General features: G+C 38.2%; 1 protein-coding gene and 1 pseudogene across 5 annotated transcripts in view; both read left to right on the forward strand.

Moving 5' to 3' along the window:
• SLC44A5 (solute carrier family 44 member 5) overlaps nucleotides 1–20,822 on the forward strand; it is a 351,239-nt gene that overhangs the window by 111,462 nt on the left and 218,955 nt on the right. The gene's annotated exons all lie outside the window — the stretch shown is intronic.
• On the forward strand, nucleotides 313–2,917 carry LOC116645617 (annotated as a pseudogene).

Raw genomic sequence — 20,822 nt, forward strand, 5'->3', positions numbered from 1 at the left:
CCCCCTCTTAGAAAAAAAAAAAAAAGGAGAAGAAAGAATTAACATTTTGAGAACTTAGTATGTGCTGTCACTATGCCAGATATTTATCTACATAGTTTGTGGAGAAGAGCAATTAGAAGCAAGAGGCTTGGCAAACAAAGCATTTGCAATTCCATAATCTTAGATCTGTGCTTACTCATAGGCTCAGGAATCTATGTTGTTCCCCCCCCCCCCCCGCCCCATGTGCTATAAAATTCTGTCTCTCTCATTAGAAAGTGTGTGGACCTATTGGGGAAGTCCACAGATAGTTTATTTTGTAATATTCTCTGCTTTATTGGAGGAAATGCTGTTTAAATAGACTATAAGGTGCTTCTTAAACTGGGGCAAGCATTCTCTTGCGGGTGTGAAACCACAGAATAAATAGATATATCTTCCCGGCATGTGAATATTTACTCCTAGCTACAGATACTTCTAGTTAAAGAGGGTGACCTAAAGCCATCTGATTGCTACTTTCCTCTCTGAACACATAAAAACAATAAAACAAACAAAAACAACACCCTCCCCACCAAATCTGCAAAGAATATAAATCAGAGAAGAAAACTCTGTTTTTAAAAAATTATGAAGAACTATCAGCCAAATATAGTGAACTTTGGATCAAATATGAGAGACCACTGAGAGCCCAAGTAAACCTTCTCAGACCTTGACTGAAATAGATTCTAGAAACATAAATGTCAAGAGTCCAGAAGGCTTATTCAGTGATCTTTTGATTAAGGTTAATAGACACAGGGGCAGGGGAAGGCTATAGAAGTGAGGAATGTTCCTGTGGAGTCCAAGTTCCATACCCAAGGTCAGTTCCCATTCTACACCCTAAGACTCCATGGGAGTGGTGCATAAAGGAGAGCCACATGGGCTAGCTATCCCAGTTACCTGCCACCTAGATTCATGGCTAAGGGAGATTGCAAAAGGTAAGGTTCATTTTCTGTCAAAAAATGAAAAAGGAAAGCTAATATTATCAGAAGCTGTAATTTAAGGTCTTTCTCTGTAAACCAGGCCAGCCTTGTGAATATCTGCGCCCAGACATGGAAAGACATCATTGAAAGCTGCAGATTTCCCTAGCTCAAATAATCACAAAAATAAATGTATAATTACAAACAGTGACAAAATTACAGAGTGCTATGACAGTGTATAATAAGGGATCAGCATCATCTGTGACCGGGAAACTTTCCCTGAGAAAGCAGTTTGGGTTGAGAGCTGATGTATGAGTCAGTGAGGCAAATGGAGGAGAACATTCTTATCAGAGGGACTAGCAAATTCAAAATATTTGTGGCAGGTGAGAGCATTCTGTGGGTGAGAAACAGAGAAGGCAAATGTGCCGGGGTTACGGAGAAAGGGAGTGGGATGGAGAGAGGAGAATGAGAGGTGAGACCAGAGGAAAAGAGGGTAAAATACCTTTTTCGCAACGGGTTTGCCGCCAGAACACAGGTGTCGTGAAAACCACCGCTCAACCTAAACCAAAATGGGAAAGGAAAAGACTCACATCAACATCGTCGTCATCGGACACGTAGATTCGGGCAAGTCTATCACTACTGGTCATCTGATCTACAAATGTGGTGGGATCGACAAAAGAACTATCGAAAAATTTGAGAAGGAGGCTGCTGAGGTGGGAAAGGGCTCCTTCAAGTATGCCTGGGTCTTGGATAAACTGAAAGCTGAACATGAATGTGGTATCACCATTGGGATATCTCCCTGTGGAAATTCGAGACCAGCAAGTACTATGTGACCATCAATGATGCCCCAGGACACAGAGACTTTATCAAAAACATGATTCCAGGCACATCTCAGGCTGACTGTGCTGTCCTGATTGTTGCTGCTGGTGTTGGTGAATTTGAAGCCGGTATCTCCAAGAATGGACAGACCCGTGAGCATGCCCTTCTGGCTTACACAGTGGGTGTAAAACAACTAATTGTTGGTGTTAACAAAATGGATTCCCCTGAGCCACCCTACAGCCAGAAGAGATACGAGGAAATCATTAAGGAAGTCAGCACCTACATTAAGAAAATTAGCTACAACCCTGACATAGTAGCATTTGTGCCAATTTCTGGTTGGAATGGTGACAACATGCTGGAGCCAAGTGCTAATATGCCTTGGTTCAAGGGATGGAAAGTCACCCGTAAAGATGGGAATGCCAGTGGAACCACACTGCTTGAAGCTCTGGATTGCATTCTGCCACCAACTCGTCCAACTGACAAGCCCTTGCATCTGCCTCTCCAGGAAGTCTACAAAATTGGTGGTATTGGTACTGTCCCTGTGGGCCGAGTCGAGACTGGTGTTCTTAAACCTGGCATGGTGGTCACCTTTGCTCTAGTCAGTGTTACAACTGAAGTAAAGTCTGTTGAAATGCACCATGAAGCTTTGAGTGAGGCTCTTCCTGGGGACAATGTGGGCTTCAATGTCAAGAACGTATCTGTCAAAGATGTTCGTCGTGGCAATGTGGCTGGTGACAACAAAAATGACCCACCAGTGGAAGCAGCTGGCTTCACGGCTCAGGTGATTATCCTGAACCATGCAGGCCAAATCAGTGCCTGATATGCACCTGTGCTGGATGGTCACACAGCTCACGTTGCTTGCAAGTTTGCTGAGCTGAAGGAGAAGATAGATCGTCGTTCTGGAAAAAAGCTGGAAGATGGTCCCAAGTTTTTGAAATCTGGTGATGCTGCCATTGTTGATATGGTTCCTGGCAAGCCTATGTGTGTTGAGAGCTTCTCTGACTATCCTACTCTGGGACGTTTTGCTGTTCGTGACATGAGACAGACGGTTGCTGCGGGTGTCATCAAAGCAGTGGACAAGAAAGCAGCTGGAGCTGGCAAGGTCACCGAGTCTGCCCAGAAAGCTCAGAAGGCTAAATGAATATTATCCCCAATACCTGCCACCCCAGTCTTAATCAGTGGTGGAAGAACGGTCTCAGAACTGTTTGTGTCAATTGGCCATTTAAGTTTAATAGTAAAAGACTGGTTAATGATAACAATGCATTGTAAAACCTTCAGAAGGAAAGGAGAATGTTTTGTGGACCATTTGTTTTTTTGTGTGTGTGTGGTAGTTTTATTAGTTTTAAAATCAGTACTTTTTAATGGAAACAACTTGACCAAAAATCTGTCACAGAATTTTGAGATCCATTAAAACAAAAGTTTAATGAGAAAAAAAAAAAAAGAAAAGAGGGTAAACTATGTAGGACTTTAGTGTTCTCCTTACTGTATCCTAAGAGCAACGAGAAGCAATTGAAAGGTTTTAATCAGAGTTGTGACATGATTAGGTTTGCGCTTTAAAATGACTGTAACAAAACAATTGATTTGGGAGCAAAGGAGAGTGCAAATGTAAGAACCCAGTTAGGAGGCTATTGTAATAAAACAGGTCAGATGTGATGATACTTCAGACAAGGGATGTGACAGGGAAGATGGAGGTAAATGGGCAAATGGGAGTTTTTGTGAAATATATTGGAGGCCCACAGACCTAACCTCGTGATGAATTAATTGGATTTTGGGACATGTATGACAGAAACCCCTAGTTGTCCCCAGTATCTACTTTTCTTTTCTTCCTTCTAGAGATAGTACCACGTACCCCACCCTGACTTTGAACCCTATTCGTGACCACCTAGCTAGAGTCTGCATTGGTCAAGCTCCCTTTTAGTTAGATGTGATTATGGACTAAATTTGGACCAACATCTGGGTCCTTTCCTAAAATACAAACCTGCTTGCCCTGGACTCGAACATGGATGTGGTGCTGATGATCCAATTTCCACTTATGCAAACTTAAACATCAACTTAAGGGCTAGCAGAAGATAGAAAAAGTTAGGTTCTTCAGTGACCTTGTGGAGCAGAGTCTCCCCCTTGGCTCGATTCTACTCACTTTGCATTTTTATGCATGATGGAGATCATTTCCTATCCTGGTTGAGTCACTGTATTTTTGGAATGCTTTGTTTCAGCAACTTAGCCTAATTATTCCAGGTGGTGGGAGAGGACTGAACTGGATGAATGGTAATGTCGTTCACTGAGATGGGAAGCATTCATTATCTCTTTCAGCTTTGAGTCATTTACATATGTGATTAAATATTATTTTGTATCTTAATTTGAGTAATTGATAAAAATACTTCAAAACTAGATGCCTCTTCCTGGGTTGTTACAGATTCATTCTTTTTGTAAGGTTAAGCTTTGCCAATTATAATTTTATCTAATTGTGCTATCACTCAGCTCATATTTCTCAAGCTATTCAGGGATGATGTAAAGCAAAAGTGACTTAAGGAACTCTAGATATATTTATTTTGATACACTTGAACTGATTTATCAATTTGGTTAAACAAACAACAAAGGCAGACAAGGCAAGAAAAATTCTAATAAAGAGGAGGAGAGAAAGGAAAGAGAAAGTGAGGTAAACTTAGCTTGAATTTATTTTTAAGTTTACCTCTAGAAGTCATCACCTTCATTTTTCTTCTTTTTTTAATTTAAATTCAATTAGCCAACATATAGTACATCATTAGTTTCAGATGTAGAGTTCAGTTATTCATTAGCTGCATATAACACACAGTGGTCAGTCAGAGAAAGACAATTATCATATGATTTCACTCATATGTGGAATATAAGAAACAGCACAGAGGATCATAGGGGAAGGGAGGGAAAACTGAATGGGAAGAAATCAGAGAGGGAGACAAACAATGAGAGACTCTTAACTCTAGGAAACAAACTGAGGGGTGTGGAGGGGAGGTGGGTGGGGGGATAGGGTAACTGGGTGATGTGATGACCACCTTCTTTTTTTTTTTTTTTTTAAGATTTTATTTATTTGACAGAGAGATTGACAGTGAGACAGGGAACACTAGCAGGGGGAATGGGAGAGGGAGAGCAGGCTTCCCACTGAGCGGGGAGCCTGATGTGGGGCTCGATCCCAGGACCCCGGGATCATGACCTGAGCCGAAGGCAGACGCTTAACGACTGAACCACCCAGGCGCCCCCACCTTCATTTTTAAGAAAGGTTTATATGCTCTGTACTTAGTAGTCTACTGAATAATTTTGTTTGGATCAGTATTCAGATTCTATCTTCTTTCCTTTTGAAAATCAGGACAGCCACCCCACATACAGACTTCCAGCATCTCAAGATTACTAAAAAATATTTCTATCAAAACACTTCCTATATTATTTACCCTGAGACATAATTATTACATTATCAAAGTATCAGAAGGTATTCAAATCACTATGTTGTATATCTGAAAGTAATAAAATATTGCATGTGAATTATACTTAGATAAAATACTTACATAAACAAAGTAGTAGGAGGTAAAGCAATAATTTCAATATTCAAAAATTTCAATAATTATGAAAATTATTCCTACTCTACAAAATCTATATTAAATTCACTTGGAATTTTATGAAATTTTCCTCCAGGTTCAAAGAAATCAATGAAAGATCTCAATAGTCCCTGTAATAATGTTGATAAAAAGATCATTTTATAGCTCCTGTTTCAATAATTCTAATTACCCATAAATAACTTATTCATAGAGAATTCTTTGGAAGTAAATTAGGGCAGCTGTTTTTATTTAACAGAATTATTAAGTAACAGGTCTCTATACTAATCAGAGACCAAATAAGGAATCTGCTCTGAATTTTCTAATGTCCAGTCCAGGGTACCTTCTATAGGACTGTGCTGGGTTTGGCCAGCAAACCCTGAGGTGGTGAATGAAAAGATTACTCCAGACACCTAAATAGGAGAAAGAAGAGGGTGAAGGGACCAGTCGCTCTAGTGGTGAAAGGTCCCGAGCCGGATTTAGTCTCCACTTTTATTACAAGTCTTATCTATACATCAAGTAAGAGCAGAAAAATAGAAAGGAATGTTAGGCTTTCATAATCAAGACATAGACATATGGGGCAAGGCATGATTGAAGCAAGCGGTGTTTGTGACCTGTGTGCAGGCTAAGGGTATGATGAATACGTGACCATAAGGTGAGAGTGTTCTCATCTAAGTTAAATATTTACTCCCTAGGTGAGAGCATTGAGCCACAGGAAGGATCTGGCTGCTTTAGCTCAGAGACTTTAAAGGAGACCCAGCATTCCAGGCACTCCTCCTTTGCTTTTCAGTCAGTCTCACAGAGACTTATTTCACTTAAATCTTATCTATCCAGGCACTATGAATTCCCACAGGATTATGCTTTTCTTATGGAAGTGGAAGTTCATTATCAAATTAGGAGATACTATAATTTATTTGGAATGATGCTGATGAATGAGCTGATTGCATGTAAGTAGTACTTTCTCTAGGCACTCTACTTCCAAATCTTTCAGAGTCATTTTAAACATTGGAAAGTTGATATAACACATGATTATTCTTCTAGGAAGTGAGCTTACTTTAGAGTGTACAGTGATGCATAAATCCATAAACTTGATGCAAACAAAATTACTTAAAAGATAGATTTGCCAATTAGAAAGAGACAATTCAGTTGTGACTTCCAAAGTTATTTGAAATGGGCTCGAATTCATTCAACCAACAAATATTTTTTGCCAGCCACTATCCATAGTTCACAATGGTGAACAGGACAAAGTCTTTGCCTTCATAGCACTTTCCTCCTAGTGGGAGAGGTACACAAAAAGTGTATAAAACAGAATGCCATCTGTGAAGTCAAGAAAACAGGGCGCCTGGGTGGCTCAGTGGTTAAGTGTCTGCCTTTGGCTCAGGTCATGATCCTGGAGTCCCGGGATCGAGTCCCGCATTGGGGTCCCTGCTCGGCGGGGAGTCTGCTTCTCCCTCTGACCCTCCCCCCTCTCATGTGCTCTCTCTCATTCTCTCAAATAAATAAATAAATAAATCTTAAAAAAAAATTTTTGAAGTCAAGAAAACATAGAGCAGAATAAAGAGATGAAGAGGACTCTCTCAGATAAAATATCAGCTTCAAGAGGTAATATTTAGCTGAAACTCTAATGAAAGGAATGGATAACCTAAAACTTTGTAGGGCACCATTGGAAATCGATTCCAAGTAGAGAGTAGCCTGTCACCTGTTAGGGACATTGAAAATGCTGACATGGCTGAAGCAGAATAAGTGAAGTGGGAGTGGTAGGGAGAATGTGGTTAAAGAACTAGCTGGGCCAGGTCATCTAGGACCAAACAGACCAGAGTGGGGACTCTGGGTTTCGTACTAGTGCAAAAGAAAGCATGGAAAGATTTGAGCATGAGAGTGTGTGATCTGCTTTCTGTTTATGAAAGATCGCTGTGACTGCATGTGGAGAATGGACTGGGAGTGGGAGTAGAGCCAGTATGGAGGCAGGGAAGCTGTTGTAGTGATATAGAAAGGGTATAATGGTGTCTTAGAGCAGGATAGTAGTGATGGAGGTGGTGAGGATTAGATTTGGGGTATATTTTGAAGGTAAAGCTCATGTAAGTTGTTGATGGATTGGATGTAAGGTATGAGATAAAGATAAATATAGGGAAAAACTGGGTTTTGGCTCTGGGCATCTGGATGAATGGTGATACTATCTACTGAACAGTAGAGGACTGGGCAGAGAGAAGAATGGGCAGAAAAATAAAAAAAATTGTTTTAGACACATGCTCATATCAATTTGTGAGTCTTTAGCGTGTGGATGGTATTTAAAGCCCAGGGACTAGATGGGTTCACATAAGAATATAACAAAGAGAATATATCTGAGGACTGAGCTCAGGAATTCTAATATTCAGAGATCAGGAAAAGGAGAGAAATCCAGCAAAGGAGAATTGATACAGAGTGGTCAGTGAGGTGGGTGGGAGATGTCAAAAGAATGTGCATCAAGGAGGATGTCTCCTTACATTTTCTTGTTCAAATTTCTCCTCTACCCTCAAAGTTAATCATTTCCCGCCTTCTCTTGTCTCCTCAAATCTCCAGTGTTCCTTCTTTTACCTACCCCACCTCACTACCAGCGTATAACCCTGCTTCATATTTCACAGAGAAAATAGAGCTACTTAGAGGAGAATGTTGTAATCTTCCCATCAACAAATATATTTAGCTATATCTACTCTGCCTTCCCATCTGTTAAAACAAGTGAACTTTCTCTGCCACCTTATAAGATGGACCCCTCCACTTAGGCACTCACATTTCCTCTTTCCTAACTGAGAACTTTCCTCTTGTAATTATCTTCTCTCTCTTGCATCATCAATCATTCCTCTGTTACTTGTTATCATCTCTATTAGCATAAAAGCATGCTGTATTTAAAAACAAATAAAAAAACAAATGAATAAAAGCAAAATAATAGAATGCTTTCTTACTCCCTTGTCCTCTTCCACTTTTAGCCCTATTTCTTTCCTCTCATCTTTATGGTTAAGACTCTAGGTAAGACGTCTGCATATGCTGTTTCTACGTCCTTACCTCCTATTCTCTCTCTAGTAAAAATGTTTTTATAATGCAATATTTGATATATATAAAAGATAATTTTTAAACTATATGTAAGATATGGAACATGATAATGAACACCTAAGTAACTAGCATCCAATTTAAGAACTAAAATGATTAATATTGTTGGATCTCTAAGTTTGTACCTTCCCTATTTTGCCCCTTTCCTCCTCCCCAGGGTAACCTCCATCCTGTAGTTTGTGTTTTTAATTTGTCTCCCCATTTTTCCATTTTATCTCATATATATATGACTGTATACATACATATATATTTACATACATACACATATATTTAGTTTTGCTTATTTTTGAGCTTTATGAAATGGTATAAACTGCATGGAGTCCTATGCACTCAGCTTTTTTTCACTGTATGGTTATATTTCTAAGATTCATCCAGGTAGCAGTGTTTATTCGTTTTCACTGATGTATAATATTCTATTGTATGTCTATTTCAACAGTGTATTTATCCCTTTCCCTGTTGATGAATATTTGGGTTGTTTCCAGTTCTTTTGCTATTACAAATAATGCTGCTGTGAATATATTTGTACATGTCTCCCAGTAAACTAATGGAAGAGTTTCTCTAGGCTAGGATTTATAAACCCAGGAATAGAATTGCCAGCTTATAGGATAAGGGAAGCTTTAATTTTTTTGGGGGGGGGAAGCTTTAATTTTATTTGATAATGACAAATTGCTTTTCAAGGTAGTTGTATAAATTTACCCTCTTGCTAGCAGAATGGATGAGAATTTCTGCCATTCTATATTGTCAAGTATCTTATTTTTTGCCAGTGTTAAATGGTATCTCATTGTGGTCTAAATTTGCATTTTCCTGATTACTAAGATTGATCAACTTTTTATGTGTGCAATAACAAATTTTTATTCATCTTCGAGGGGAGAATACTTGTTTATGTCTTAAATTTTTTTATTTGAGTATAGTTGACACACAATGTTACATTAGTTTCAGGTGTACAACATAGTGATTCGGCATCTCTGTACAGTGTTCTGTCTAAGAAATTCTTTTCTGTCCAAATGCATGAAGCATGCTTTTGTCTTGCCTCCAAAGTTTTAAGATTATGCCTTTAACATTTAAGTTTTAATTCATCTGTAATTGATATTAATGTATGGTGGAGATTATTTTTCTTCCTAATGGATAACTAATTGTCTCAGTATTATTTGTTAGAAAGTTCTCCTTCCCCCCAACGTTCTGTATGACTCTCTTTTTTAAGATTTATTTATTTATGAGAGAGAGAGAGAGAGAGAGCTTGAGCAGGGGGAGGGGCAGAGGGAAGGGAGAGAGAGAATCTCAAGCTGACTCCCCACTTAGCGGGGAACTTGATGCTGGGTTCGATCTCATGACCCTGAGATCCTGACCTGAGCTGAAATCAAGAGTTGGATGCTTTAGTGACTGAGCCACCCAGGCGCCCCTAACTCTTCATTAGATGTTCATATCTGAATCAATCTATTTGGGTGGGGAGATTCTATTCTGTCAGTCAATTTATCTATTTTTTTGCAATAGCAAACATACTTCTTCAAATTTTTTTTTTTCATTTTAAAGATCTTATTTATTTATTTGAGAGAGAAAGAGAGAGCATGAGCCAGCAGGGAGGGGTATAGGGGGAGGGATAAACAGACTCCCCACTGAGCAGGGAGCCTGATTCAGGGCTGGATCCCAGGACACCAGGATCATGACCTAAGGCCGAGGGCAGATGTTTAACCAGCTGCAACAAACATACTTAACTTCTATAGCTTTATAATGTCTTGATATATAATAGCACAAATTTCTACCTATTCTTTCTCAGGTATGTGAGATATTCTTGGGCTTCATGCTCTTTCATAAATTTTAGAATCCTTCCAAAGCCTTGTTGAGATGCTTATTGAAATTGTATTGAATTTATTGATAAAATTGGGTGAGAATTGCCGTCTTTTTTTTTTAAAAGATTTTATTTATTTATTTGACAGAGACACAGTGAGAGAGGGAACACAAGCAGGGGGAGTGGGAGAGGGAGAAGCAGGCTTCCTGAGGAGCAGGGAGCCTGATGTGAGGCTCAATCCCAGGACTCTGGGATCATGACCTGAGCAGAAGGCAGACGCTTAACGACTGAGCCACCCAGGCGCCCCGAGAATTCCCATCTTTATGATATTGAGTCTCTTTATCTCCATGAACATCATATGTTTTTATTAACTTAGGTCTTCCCAGTGTCTTATCTTTGCTTATATAAATGTTATCTTTTTAAATTAGCATTTTCTAACTGTTACTTGTGTGTGGAAATGCAGTTGATATTTACAGAATGATCACAGGTTCAATTACTATGCTAAACTTTCTTATTGATTATAATCATTTATCTATGGATTCTTTTTGTTTTCTAAACAGACAATATCATCATCTGCAAATATATACAATTTTGTTTTCTCTTTTCCAATAATCATAGCCTTTATTTCCTTTTTATATTTGCTCTGCTGGTTAGGATGTCAGTTAAGTGTTCAATATAAGCAATGATAATGGATACCACTGTTCTTTATTTTAAAGGGAATGCTTCTAAGATTTTATCATTAAGGGTGAGTTTGCTGTAGATTTTTTGGTAGATAACTATTATTGAATTAAGAAAATCAACTTTTATTCCTTGTTTGCTAAAATTTAAAAAAATTATAAATGCATGTTTATTTTTATTCTTTTTACAGAATCTATTCAGATGATCATATGATTTTCTCCTTTAATTGCTTTTTGTGGAAATCTCATTTATGAATTTTTCTATTTTTTTAAAGATTTTTTATTTTTTCATTTGAGAGAGAGTGAGTGAGCTATGAGCAGAGGTGAAGGGCAGAGGGAGAATTAGTCTCTGTGCGGAGCAGGGAGCCCAACGTGGGGGTCGATCTCAGGACCCGGGATTATGACCTGAGCTGAAGGCAGATGCTTAATAGACTAAGCCACTCAGGCACTCCTAAATTTTTCTATTTTTAACCATCCTTTCACTCCTGGTCACAGTCTTTTTTTCTGTATTTGTAGTTTATTTTATAAATATTTAATTTGGAATTTTTGTATCTATGTGTGTGATAGAGAATAAAGTTTTCCTTTTATAAATTGACTTGTGTGCTTTTGGAATCAAGATTATACTAGGTTATGCTGGGTCATACATGGAGTTTGGGAGTATTTTCTTATATTTTGTTCTTTGGAAACTTTTGGATATTGAAATGTGTTCCTCAAAACTTTGGTAGAAATTGCCTGTAAAATACTGTGAGTCTTGGGGCACCTGGGTGGCTCACTCGGTTAAGGGCCTCTCTTGATTTCAGCTCAGGTCATGATCTCAGGGTCCTGGGATGGAGCCCCGCATCAGGCTCAGCGCTCAGGGCAGAGTTTGCTTGAAATTCTATCCCTCTGCCCTTCCCCACCACCCCACTCATGCTCTCTCTCTCTCTAAAATAAAGAAAATCTTTAAAAAAAATAATGAGTCTTTTTAAAAATATAGATCTTTGACTAGTCATTTAAATGCCTTAATAGTTACTCTTCTAGCTTCCTATTAAATCAGTTTGGGTGAGTTACATTTTTCTATGAATTTACATATTTTGTATAAGTTTTCAAATATTGTCATAAAATTGTTCATAGTATTTTATTATCTTTTAAGCCTACTCTATATATGTAATTATACATCGCTTTCAAACTGAATATTATTTATTTGTGTTTCCTTTTTCTTGATCGTATCAACTAGAGTTCTCTTAAATCTTTTAGCCTTTTCAGAGGCAAGTTTTTTTTCTGTTTATTTAAAATTTTATCTTTATTTACTTTATTTTATTGGAGTTTATTCTGGTGTTTTCTGATTTTTTCAGTAGGAGGCTTTACCCATTAATTTTTAGCTTTTTTCTTTTCTAATTTAAGCATTTAAGGCTACAGATTTAGATTAAACCATAGAAAATTGCAAAGATTGGACTGATTGATTTACAGACGATGGCAAAATTAATGTTTCCATCAAAGTATTGTTTTCATAATGCCCACAACTTTCAATATGCAAATTTTATTAATCAGAGCCAAGTTTTAAAATTTTTTATCATGATTTTTTTGATTCATGAGTTATTTAAAACATGTGGGATTATACACATATGCTTTAAATATCCAATCTTATGGAGATTTAAAACTATTTTTTTCTGTTATATGTTAACTTCTGAGTTGCATTATATTAGGAGAATGTGGACTGTGTTAAAGAAAATAATTATTCAAAATTTATTAAAGACAGGAAGACTTTGTTCAAGAAGGGGCAAACTGCAATGGGGTTTTGCAATAAGGGACAGAGATTGGACTCAACTCTGAATACAGACAGGGACAAGTGGGGATTTATAGCCAAGGAGCAGGGCAGGGATCAGTGGATGCATTACTAAGAAGTAAGGGGGATCCTTGCTAAACCAACTTGACAGGATTCTTGCTGAAGTCAGGCTAAGGTGATCAGATATCAGAGGTGGGGGATTTTTGTCAAGTACCTATAATAATCCTGGGCACATAATAATCCCTCAGTAAAGAAATTAGCTGGATTGTGATGATTGTAAAAAGAAGGTGTTCTTCAATTGTTAAGTGTAGGAGTGTACACACACACATATATATGTACATGTACAAATGTATACACACATTGTATATATAATAAAAATAACATATACATCTATATATATACCTTCATACTCATTAATTGAGTTGTTCAAATCATATATAGCTTATTCTGTGGTTTTTGTGTGCTTGACCAAGCAATAATTGAAGCACATGGAAATCTTCTAATATATATATTATCTAATAATATATGTATCTTCTAGTACATGTAATTATATAACTAACCTAACTTTCTTTTGGGTAATATTAAAACTTAAAATTTTCAATCTTTCTATGTCCTTGAGTTTTAGGTATGTCTCTTATAACAGTGTCATTGTATAATGGATAATAAAAAAATATCCAATTAACACTCTAACTGGCAAACTTAGTTCAATTACATTTATCATGATTAATTATATAGTCTTGTTTTTCCTTCTTTGTGTGCTTTATCTGTTCCTTTTTCCTCCACTTTTTTTTCTCTTCCCTTTTATTTTGGTGTGTGGCTAAACTTTTAAATTAATTTGCTTGTTTTCTCCATGAACTTCAGTGGTTTTTGTGTAAGGCTGATATAGCACCTTTCTTATTTAAATATATGGAGGTGCTTGTTGTTGTTGTTGTTGTTGTTGTTGCTGTCATCACAGGGACTGGACTGGGTGCTTCTAGTATTTGGAAGGCAGAGTTTGAGGATGCTGGGTATCTTGAAATGGGCAGGACAGTTCTGCGCAGTGAGCAATTGTCCCATACAAAATACCATTTGCACTTTCTTTGAGAAAATTTGCTCTACTGGTTTGAAACTTATATACTATTTCTATCCTTCTACTTACCCTTGAAATGTTACCACAGACACTTAATCTAAAATAATTTAAGATCTTAATTCCCTCTTCAACAATTCAAGGATCCTACATTTGTACTCTAATTAATCTTCTTATGTTATATTGCTATTGTCCAGAATTTTAGTTTTGCCATTTTAAATTTTGAACCCCAGAGATTATGTATTATTATCATTATCATTATTTTATGTTGATGATGTTTGTTTATAGCAAAATTTCCCAGTATCACTGCCTCCTATTCTTTCTTAAATCTCAGAGTTTTCTTCAGGGATTATTTCCTTGCTTCCTGAAATTCTTTTAATGAAGAACTATTGCCAGTAAACTCAGATGCCATTTATCTGAAAACGTCTTTGTTTGGCCCTATTTATTTACTGCTGACTCCCAAATTTATGTCTCCAGTCCAAACCGTACAAATTCTACACTCCTGTATCCTCTGACATCTCCATGTGAATAATACACATTTCAAACTTAACACGTTCCAAACTGAGCTCCTGGTCTTCCCTCCAAGCTTGCTCTGTTCACAGTTTTTCTCTTTAGAGTAAATGTCAACTATATCCTTCCAGTTGTCCATCTACAACTCCTCTATGTTATAAACCACTTCAAAACCACAACAAATCTTTTTTGACACTTCTTCAGATCTGACCACTTCTCACCATTTGCATTGCTACTACCTTTGTACGTGGCACCGTGCTCTTTTGCCTTGATTATTGCAATAGCTTCCCAGCTGGTTTTTCCTGATTCTCCCCTTGCCTTCCTATAATCTATTTTGACTCAAGCCATCCTTTCAAAATATAAATCAGATCATGAGATGGCTCTATTCAAAACTCTCTAAGAGCTTTCCATTTGATGTAGAGTGAAAGCCCAAGTCCTAACAGTCATCTGGAAGGTTCCATGTGATATCCTTCCCCTAGCTCTGCTGTCTCTCCAACCTTGTTTCCTACCATTCTCGCTTACTTCCACTGCTGTAGCCACATTGGCATTCTTGCTGTTCTTTAAACATGCCTTTGAGCTGCCACATGCCTTTCAACTTGCCATTTCTTCCTTTAATGCTTTCTTCATAGCCATCCACTTAGCTCCCCCCACCCCCACATCCTCAGGTCTTTGTCTAAATATCAGTTTTTCAGTGATATCTTCCCAGACCACCATATTAAAAATTACAAACTCTCCCTTCCCTTAGTACTACCATCTTCTTTTCTGCTTTATTTTTCTCCATATCATCTGACATATTTAATTAAATTATTATCTGTCCCTACTACTACAATGTAAAGTCCATGAAGGCAGTGATTTTTGTCTGCTCCTGACAGAGTAGCTGCTCAATAAATATAAATGAATAGATGAATAATCTATGTTGAATATTTTTTTTTCAGTGCTTTTTTGAATACATTTTCCTTCTTCTCTTCTTGGCTTCCATTTTTCTGTTAAGAAGCTTGCTGTCAAGTTTTAGGTAACATTTATGTTCTTTCTGACTGGCCTTAGATTGTCTCCTTGTTTTCACTTCTTCAGTTTTCACTCTAGTATAGTTTGGCGTGGATGTGTTTCATTCACCCTGTGGGGTAGACATTGTGCCTCCTGTACGTGTGGACTGATGTCTTTTGTCAATTTTGGAATATTCTATGTCATTACTTCTTCCAGTGTTGCCTTTCCTCCATTCTCTCATTCTTTCCTTCTGGACTTTGAATAGAGGATTGTTTGATCTTTGCATTCTGTCTTTCATTTCTCTTATATCTCTTTACTATTATACATCTTAACTTTTCTGTGCTGCATTCTAGATAATCTATTCATGTCTGTCTTCTAGTTATTGGTCCTCTCTTCAGTTTTGTTAAAATGTTGTTATCCCATCCATTTGAGTTTTAACATCAACAATAATGTTTTTAATTTCTAAAAGTTATGTTAGTTATTTTTTCAATCTGCTTGGTCATTTTTATTAGCTCTTACTGCCTGCTTATTTTATGCTTTCATCTATTATGTCTTTTTTTTTTTTTTTTAAGATTTTATTTATTTATTTGACAGAGAGAGACACAGTGAGAGAGGGAACACAAGCAGGGAGAGTGGGAGAGGGAAAAGCAGGCTCCCCGCTGAGCAGGGAGCCCGATGCGGGGCTCGACCCCAGGACCCTGGGACCACGACCTGAGCCGAAGGCAGACGCTTAACTGACTGAGTCACCCAGGCGCCCCTATTATGTCTTTTTTTTCACATACAATTTTTCCCCTTGTGTTTTTAACTATTAGTTTCAATATCTGAGTCTTTAAAGAGTCTAAAGCTATTGTTTATTGTTTTGGTTGGTTCTTGCTCATGTGTTTGGTGATTTTTTAATTTAATTTTAATTTAATCTTATTTAATTTAAAGCTCATATTTGTTTGATCTTCATTTGTGGGAGTACTGCAGGCCTAAATTGGGATGCTTTTCTCCAGAAAAGATTGACATTTGCTTCTGCTCAGAGCCCAGAGTACTCTCAACCTGGGACCACTTAAGTCCCTTTGAGGCATTTGGCTAATGTAAGGGTTTGAGGCTAGGGTGCCGTGTCTTGCAGCTGACCCATGGCTTAGTCTTACTAATGATGGTATCTGTATTTGTTTGCATTTGACTTATCCCATTTCCTCTTCTTATTTGGTATTGCACAGTGTTGTCTACTTACGTTTCAGCTCTGGGTTTTTTTGTTTTAATTTTCAGTTGTGGTGGTAGAGATGCTTGGATATTTTTCTTAGTTCCTGCAAACCCAGCAGTTCTTAAAAACAGTATGTATTATTCATGATTTACTTGGTTTGTAGCAAAAAGGCTCTTTTAGAAAATCTGGTTTACCATTCTGTGGAAGCCATCATTGTGTCTTGAAGTCACTCCAATCAGGCGTTCTTTCCTATCATTTCAGTAAAACCAAACTCATCAAGATTATCACTGAGCTCCAGATTTCTGAATCCAGTGATCAGTTCTCATTTCTCTTCATCTCTTAGTAGCACTTGAATGACAACTTTAACATCCCTTAACATACCCTGTTGAATAGCGGGGCTTTGAATTGCTTGATTCCCAATATGCATCTTTTGCATTAAAGCAAATAAGAAGATAGATAAGTGGGTCTTCAACAGTGCCCCACTCTGGAGGCTAATCCTACTTAGGATCACTGTGGCACATAGTCCAGTAATTCAAAGGAACAAATATAGTGCTAACAATAAATCAAAAGAAACATGCATTGGGGCGCCTGGGTGGCACAGTCAGTTAAGCACTGGACTCTTGGTTTCAGCTCAGGTCATGATTTCAGGGTCATGAGATAGAGCCCCACAAAGGGCTCTGTGCTCAGTGCAGAGTTGCTTGGGATTCTCTGTCCTTCTCCCTCTGCCCCTCCCCGCCATGACCCCACTCTTGGGCTCTCTCTCTCAAATAAGTAAATCTTAAAAAAAAGAAACATGCATCAATAAAAAGCCACATACAAAATTTATCTTTCCTGTTAGCTAAAACAATCTTTTAACAAGGAAGGTGATATTCTTTTCATAGTCTCCTCTCAGAAGTAGAGGGGTGAGAAAAAAATTACTGCTCCCTAACAATGATTCTGATAAAATTTCAGAAACCTAACAAAAGTATTGCCCACCTAATAATACCAGCTGGTGTTAGAGACAATGCCAGTCATTTTGGTGTTTTTGTGCCACCCTGCTTTATCATTGCTGAGATTTCCCAGAGGCCCTTCTGCGCTTTGGACGCTATTACTCTTGTGATGCACTGGCATAAATGTAGTGGGGGATTCGTGATGACCTTGAGGAGTTTGCTTCATTCTTGCTGAGGAAACTTTCGTGTCCCCACGTGTAATGGAGGATGCAGTTTACTGTGTGCCAGGAAGAAGTACAAAGTGCTAGGGTACATAGAGTGGGGAACAATTATTTCTTATGGGAAGAATTGGAGAAAACTTTATTGAAGAGGTGGAATTTTAGTTTGACCTTAAAAGTTGAATAGGATTCCCATAGGCAGAGATAGAATACAGATATCCCTGGGCTGCCTGAGTGGCTCAGTCTGTTGAGTGTCCTGCTCTTGGTTTCAGTTCATGTCATGATCTCATGGGCCATAAGATTGATCCCAGCATCAGGCTCCCTGCTCAGTGGGGAGTCTGGTTCAAGGATTCTCTCCCTCTGCAGAGAATCCCCCTACTCACTCTCACACTCTGTCTCTCTAAAATAAGTAAAAAAATCCAAACGGAAAAGAAAAAAGAAAGAAAACAGGTATCTCAAACAATAGTCATAGTAATAAAGAGTGGATTCTAGGAATAAGTAGAAAGAGTATATAGTGTTATAGTGTGTGTGGCTGGAGTGGTAAGTAGACAGGAGACATATGGTAGGAGATCAGATAAAGCAGTAGGTTCAGGGCAGGCCACAGAGGACTCTGAATGTCATGCTGAGTTTTTGTTTGTTTTTTTCTGTAGCAAGAGTCACTGAAGATTTGGGAGCAGTGAATTTACAGGATCAGATTTGTGTTTTAGATTAGGAAGATAATCGTTGGCAGTGAGAGTTCAGTTCTACAAATATATATTGAGTGCTCGTGCTGGGAAATACAAAGGTGACAAAGACATTCCTACTCTCAGAGAACTTAGTCTATTACTATGAAAAAAAATGAGTTGGAGAAGGATGAGACTGGTGGCAGAGAGATCACTTAATAGCCTTCTGTAATGGTCTAGTTGAAAGATTATAAAAATTTGAAGTAGGACAGTTGCAAGGAGAATGGAAAATATGGAGCAGAATCAAGGGACATTTCAGAGACAGCATCAACAGGACTTGAAGCTGAGTGAAGTTGCAGGTAAGGGAGATGGCAGCCTCAAAAAAACTCTAAAGTTTCTACCTTTGTAACCAAGAGGATGGTGCTTCTATTCATTAACATGGGAACACAGAAGAAAAACAGGCTTAAGAATGGGAGGGAGGGCAGATTGGGTTCTGTTTTGGATCTACCAAGTTTGAGGTGCCAACATGACATCTGTGAAGAGAGGTACAAAAGGAATTTAGAAAGGCAATTCTGAGAGATAGAAGAAAAATTAGGACCAGAATTATAAGTTTGAAAGATGCTGACAGAGAAGGTAGTTGAAATTGGGCCAGTGGTTGAGAAATCCTGTTGGAAGAGCATAGAGTAAGTAGAGGGAAGGGTTAGAAAAATGGGTCACCGAGTTTGGGAGGATTGGTGATGTAAGGAGGGGGAATCTTATGATATTGTAAGGAAACTTGAGAAAAGGAATATTAATAATAGATGTTGGTTAGCAATGTAGTAGAGGTCAAGTAGAATGAAGGGCAAGGAGAGCTCATGGATTTTTTAAATTAGAAAATTATCGGCTACCTCTGGAGACTGGTTTTAGTAGAGGAGTGGGCTCAGTAGTTTCCTTAGATTGCAGTGGAATGGGGAGTAAATGTGAGATGAAGCCATAGGGAAATGGATTTCTTTTCACTCATTTAATCCATAAATATTTATTGAGCATTTGCCTCTCATTCGTGAAGTGAGGGTGAAGGGGGAGATGGGATAGTCATTTAAAGGGAAAATCGGGTCAAAGAAAGATTATTTTTTGATGGGAAAGTCTCTAGCAGAGGGAAAGGAAGCAGTGCAGAGAGAGAGACAGAGGCTAAAAGATGAAGAAGAAATAATAGAGCCAAGATGCTAACAGGTAGGAGGGGATGAGCTCCCAGGTATAGATGGTTTACCGTGGTCTAGGGAATGTTCAGGTGGGTGGGAAAAAGGGTGAGTTGAGCCAAAGCTCCACAGTCAGAGCTCTCAGTTTTAATCCACAATAACAATTGATTTCTTTGCTGCATGTTATTGTTTGTGATAATATTTGCAGAATGGCATAATAATAGTATTTTTCTTTGGGCTGGATCTTCACTTCTATCAGGTGAACAGAGCTGTCTGAACACCATTTGAAATATTACTGGGGACACAGTGTTGTTAGGACTCTACCTAGTCATTTAAGACAATATTACAAGATGGAGCTGGGTATAATTTCCAGTAGGGCAGCCATACAGAAACAGTGTCTTCCAAGCAGTAATTTACTGCTATGTAGATAATAATGGCCGTTCTCTGGAAATGACTCCTGTTGGAGTCAATTGGTGGTCATGCGAAATAATAGCAGTGTCAGTGTCTGAACGTGTGATGATACACATAATATTTAAACATTTTTGAGAGCTTAAGGGAACTATGTTTTTGTTCATAAACACAGGAGAGTGTTTGGAGCATATAATAGTCTTACAGAGGAGGAGCCTAAGCAAAGAGAGCTTTCCTTTGTTTACATTTTGAGACAGGGGTGACTATTTCCCCCTGTGTGAGCTGCGGAAAGTGTCTGCAGGGGATTAGCTGAGACAGTCTCACTGTGGGAGAAAAGAAGCTGTGTTTGTTATAAAGAATATTCTCACTTCAATTCACTTTGCATCAAACCTGCTTTTGCTGCTAAGGTGTTGTTTAATAAAGAATCATCTTAGGAAGTTTCACCAAGCAGCATGGGAAATGGATTCTGAGAGTGTAGAGAGATCAGAATCGACAAGAAAACTTAACCTTGGTTTAATGCATTATAAAAACTGTTCACTAAAATGAATGGGGAGGGGTTAAAGGGGAATTCTGTTTTCATTATTGACAAGAACTGGCTTGACATTCACGTATCCTAAATGGCAAATGTCTACACACAGGCAAGAATAAAATGAAGGCAGAAATGCTTTAAAGATTCTACATTTTTTTTTTTTTTTTTAAGATTTTATTTATTTATTTGACAGAGAGAGACACAGCGAGAGCAGGAACACAAGCAGGGGGAGTGGGAGAGGGAGAAGCAGGCTCCCCGCAGAGCAGGGAGCCCGATGCGGGGCTCGATCCCAGGACCCTGGGATCAGGACCTGAGCCGAAGGCAGACGCTTAACGACTGAGCCACCCAGGCGCCCCAAAGATTCTACATTTTAAAATAATTCCTCCCCCACAAAGGAATGATATTTAATAGAGGCATTTCTTTTTGAGTATTAGGAAATAAACAAGCTATACGTTCGACCATTCACTTGAATTATATGTTTTCATCTAAAGGACTGATCTGCTCCTCCCCTTCCCTTCAGATGGCAGTTTTT

The sequence above is a fragment of the Phoca vitulina genome, unplaced genomic scaffold (genome assembly GCF_004348235.1).
Source record: "Phoca vitulina isolate PV1807 unplaced genomic scaffold, GSC_HSeal_1.0 scaffold2, whole genome shotgun sequence".
NCBI classification, from domain to species: domain Eukaryota; kingdom Metazoa; phylum Chordata; class Mammalia; order Carnivora; family Phocidae; genus Phoca; species Phoca vitulina.